This window comes from Olea europaea, chromosome 11 (genome assembly GCF_002742605.1).
Source record: "Olea europaea var. sylvestris chromosome 11, O_europaea_v1, whole genome shotgun sequence".
NCBI classification, from domain to species: Eukaryota; Viridiplantae; Streptophyta; class Magnoliopsida; order Lamiales; family Oleaceae; genus Olea; species Olea europaea.
Window position 1 is genome coordinate 33499624 of NC_036247.1, and position 5381 is coordinate 33505004.

The following is a 5381-nucleotide window of genomic DNA, read 5'->3' on the forward strand; positions in this document are numbered from 1 at the left end:
AGCAACGTGAAGAGCACTTGAGAATAGCCTTAGAGGTATTACGCAAGGAGAAGCTGTATGCCAAATTCAAGAAGTACGAGTTTTGGCTTGAACGAGTTGGATTTCTTGGACTTGTAGTTACTGCCCAAGGGATTGAAATAGATCCAGCAAAAGTAGAAGTAGTAACCAACTGGAAAACACCAACAAATGCTGGTGAAGTATGGAGTTTTCTAGGATTGGCTGAATATTATAGGAGATTCATAGAAGGATTCTCCAAAATAGTTGGACCAATGACGCAGCTTATAAGGAAGGGAGTAAAATTCCAATGGACGGAAAAATACAAACAAAGTTTCCAAGAACTTAAGTAGAAATTGATATCAGCACCTGTATTAATAATACATGAAGGTACGGAAGGGTTTGTTATATACAGCGACGCATCCAAGCGAGGATTGGGATGTGCACTAATGCAGAATGGAAAAGTGATAGCCTATGCTTCAAGACAATTGAAGAAACATGAGCAGAACTACCCGACGTATGATTTAGAACTTGCAGCGGTAGTATACGCTTTGAAGATATGGCGACACTACTTGTATAGATAGAAGTGTGATATCTACACAGATCACAAAAGTCTCAAGTATTTCTTCACACAGAAGGAATTGAATATGCGACAAAGACGATGGTTGGAATTGGTGAACGATTACGACTGCACTATTCACTACCATCCGGGTAAGGCTAATATTATGGCCGACGCTCTAAGTAGAAAATCAATGGGATAATTGACGTCACTACCCACCTCTCAAGTGGAGTTAGTCAAGGACTTGGAAAAGTTGCAGATCGAAGTGGTTACCACACCAGGACAAGTCACTGCTCATCTAGCAACTTTAATAATTCGACCTACTCTTAGAGATCGAATTATAGAAGCACAAAATAAAGACTCATTTTTGCAGAAGATTAAGAATGAAGTTGGTACCGATAAGACAAAGGACTTTGGAATAGTTGAGGATCAGGCACTCATATTTAGAGGAAGAATTTGCGTGCCTAAGGATGAAACCTTGAGAAACGAGATATTGAAAGAAACTCATTCCACCCCGTACACCGCACATCCCGGTGGTACGAAAATATATCGAGATCTTCGAGATACATTTTGGTGGAGAAATATGAAAAGAAGTATAGGGCTGTACGTGTAGAAGTACATGGTGTGTCAACAGGTTAAGGCAGAACACCAAAAACCAGCTGGATTGTTAAATCCACTAGATATACCTGAATGGAAATGGGAAAATATCATGATGGACTTTGTGGTTGGATTCCCGAAGTCAGCAAGAGGAAATAATGCTATATGGGTAGTAGTGGATCGACTAACGAAGTCAGCTCATTTTCTTCCAGTGAAAATGACATTTAGTTTAGACCAATTGGCACAGTTATACATTAAAGAGGTGAGATTACACCCGGTGTACCTGTATCCATTGTGTCCGACAAAGACCCAAGGTTCACGTCCAAATTTTGGAAAAGTCTACAAGGAACTATGGAAACGAAGCTGAACTTTAGTACAACATATCACCCTTAGTCCGATGGTCAGTCTGAAAGGACCATCCAAACTTTGGAAGACATGCTGAGAACATGTGTTTTGGATCAAGGAGGTAATTGGGAGTCATACTTATCTCTAGTAGAGTTCGCTTATAATAACAATTTTCAAGCAACTATTGGAATGGCACCATACGAAGCTCTCTATGGTAGAAGATGTAGATCCCCTATTCATTGGGATGAAGTCGGAGAGAAGAGAGTTTTAGGACCAGAAATAGTTGAAAGGATGGTCGAGGTAATCGATAAGATCCGTGTAAGAATTAAGGCAGCACAGGATAGACAAAAGAGCTATGCAGATACAAAGAGGAAGGATTTAGAATTCCAAGTTGGGGATAAAGTGTTTCTGAAAGTAGCACCGATGAAAGGTGCACTTAGATTTGGAAAGAAAGGCAAGCTACGACCCTGGTATATCAGACCTTTCGAGATACTTGATAGAATCGGAAATGTGGCTTACCGACTAGCTTTGCCACCTAAATTATCGGCAGTGTACAATGTGTTCTATATATCGATGATAAAGAAGTATGTACATGATTCTAATCATGTAGTGAGTTATCAAACCTTGGAGGTACAGAAAGATTTGTTGTACGAGGAACTACCGATCAAGATATTGAATCGAAAAGTGCATAAACTAAAGAATAAAGAGATTCAGCTGGTTAAGATACAGTGAAATCATCACGGCGTAGAAGAAACCACTTGAGAAAAAGAAGAAGAAGCCAAAGACAAGTATCCTACACTATTCACCCAATTAGAAGGTAAATTTCGAGGACGAAATTTTAATTAAGGCGTGGGGGATGTAGAATCCCAAATAATTCTAGACACTTAGTGGCACTAAGACATGAATATTGGATGATTAAAGTATACTTCAGATTTTTAGTCTCATTTGAGACCCATTTTCAACATAGGAAACATTCGATTTGGAAAATAATATCTAAATAAAAGTTGTAGCTCTTTGAGTTAGCTTTCCAACAAACTTTGAATTACCTTAATCGAATATCGGGAAAAGAAGTTATGATAAAAAAATTGAAAGCTGTGCAGTGTCAACCGGACTACAACCGGTCGACCGAAACTGCCTTAAATGAAAATTTTCGTTTTTCTCTAGAATTTAAATATTTATTTTCATCAATTATTTTCTCAAAGGGCCACCCACGTTTTTGGCAATAAAAATCCCACTAAATTGAAGCATTTAACCTCAAACTTAAATAACACCCATGTTTTCTCTCTTAAATGAAATTTGACCTTTCATTTGCTTTAAGTTATGAGATATTTACCTATAAATAGAGACCTCATTTCACTCATTTTTTCTCACACCAAAAGCAAGAACTTTTACATACTAAAAAAAGAGTTTCCAAGAGAGAAAAAGAGAGGGATGAAAACTATTTTTCCTAAAAGTTTAAGAAGTGTTTTCAAGCATCAATTCTCAACGGTTTTCAAACATCTAAGGAGTGCATTTCTTTCAACGTCCAAGTTTCATCGAAATTTTCAATCCAAGTTTTCAAAGTTTCAAAAGCATCAATCAAAGTAGGTAGAGGTGTAATGTATTTAATCGTGTTAAGTTATAAGTTTCGATTCATGTTAATGTTTGTATGTCAAATGGTACTCCAGTATGGCATATCCCTTTATGTTAATGGTTGTATGTCAAATGGTTCTCTGGTACGGCATACCCCTCTATGTTGAAGAAATGCTCGTCTGTCAAATGGTGCCCTTGGGTACGGCATACCCCTTCATGTCAAATGGTGCCTCCGGGTACGGCATGTATGAAAAGTTATAAAGTTAATGTTTCGAAATGTATAGCTTGATCACGAATGCACCTATGACACCTATTGAGTTTTTCAATTCACGGGTTTAATCCCATCTCTACAGATTGAAGGAATTCTACCTCGAGCATGGATGTAGGAGAAGATGGAGAGTGATGCAACGAGCCCATGGAAATCCGGTGAATAAGTGATTTCGATTTATTTTTATGAAATGTTTTCCAATGTTATTTCTTTAAAGTTTTGAATAACGCAGAATGCGAGAACAAGTTATATTTTCTTCAAATAAATTACATTTTGTTGTTTTGAAAAATGATTCAATTTTTTGTTTAAAGTATTTGAAGTATTGTTATTTAAATTATTATCCGAAAATGTAAGCTTCCGCTAAAACGTATACACTTGTTACTAAACCACCGGTTAAGCTAAGTAAAGTAAGTAGCGTTCCGGTCCACTAGGGGTCGGGGCGTTACATGAAGGTACTTTCTCAATAGTTTTTAGAGGTTGTTGAGAATTGAGGAAGGTTGGAGTAGAAGCACGAAAAGAGTACAAGAATAATGTGTTCTTTGTGATCCACAGGAGATAAACAATTTCAGAAGATCGAGAACATATGTGAGTGAAGCACATTTCAGCTGGTCTTGGAGATTGCAGAAATTAGATCAGCGAGTCTAATGGATTTTCTAGGCTGGATCGTATTGTAAGTTCTTATTGTTTATAGTGAACGTTACTGGCTTGTCCCGGAGTTTTTACTCAACTGAGTTTCTCCGTCAACAATTTTTGTGTTTTTTGTTGCTTTCATATAACAAATTGTAGCAGTTCAACATAAGATAAATTGACTTGATTGATTAAATATCTAGAACAATTAATAAGCGATCTGTTGCTGTTAATTGTTAATTTTAAGGAAAAATGCAGCAACGATCCCTAACCTTTTCATTTTTTTATAGACTTTACCCTAATTTTCATTTTGTATTGGCGAAGGTCCCTAGCTTTTTATAAATATACACCTGATGTCTATTTGGATAGAAATCATCCAAAACACCGTCAGTTGACCAAGAAAATTCCTTGAACTATCTGCTACCGTAACGATTTTTTATTGGATATTGATATCTTTTTGGACGGTATTTTTGGATGGTTTTATTGATGTTGATTTCTTAATTTTCTCGGTCAACTGACAGTGTTTTGAACGATTTCGTCCAGATAGACATCAGGTGCATATTTATGAAATGTTAGAAACCTCCACTGACATAAAATGAAGGTTATAATAAAGTTTGCAAAAAAAAAATGAAAAGGTTAGGGACCGCTGCTGCAATTTTTTCAAATTTTAATTTCTCAGTTTTCACCTATTCATCCTCCTCTAGGTAATTTTAGGATTGAATTAGTAACTTTTAAATGGTATCAAAGCTTTTCAATCTAGTAGCTGAATTGAGGAGAAACTTAGATCGTTCCTTGATGCTTGTTTGGTTACTTCTCTCATGGCAACCAAAGCCTACACAAAGAACGATGGTTTGGTGCGTTAGATTATATAAGAGTAGATAAAAAAAAGAGAGACGTGATAAAATTTGTTATCAGATTATTTACAGCAACACCACCACCATCAATAACATTGAATTCCCAAGGGTTCTAGAGGTATCAGCATCATTCTTAAAATAATATGTTGGCAGTAATGTTGGCATTGTAGATGTCCAAATGTTTATATCAAACAATAGTGCATCCAAGCATGGCAAATTGTTCATCTGCATCAACAATCATCAAACAATACAATTTTTAGTTTAAGACTATTTATTTTTCACTTTTGTTAACTTGACCCATGCGAATTGTTTATCTGTAACTATTCAATACCCCTATAAAAATTGATCACACCGAAACATTTCCGATGATGAGTCCACTTTGAATTTGATAAATTCAATACTTGGGAATGTATGTGTCATGTATGTCCTATAAATTTACCTATTGTTGATTGGAAATTGGAATCATTTTCGCTTTCTTGGAATGCCAAAAGTTCAATGTTATTTGTTATGTCATTCTCTAACCCCCCCCCCCCCCCCCCCCCCACCCCCCCCCCCAACAAAAAAA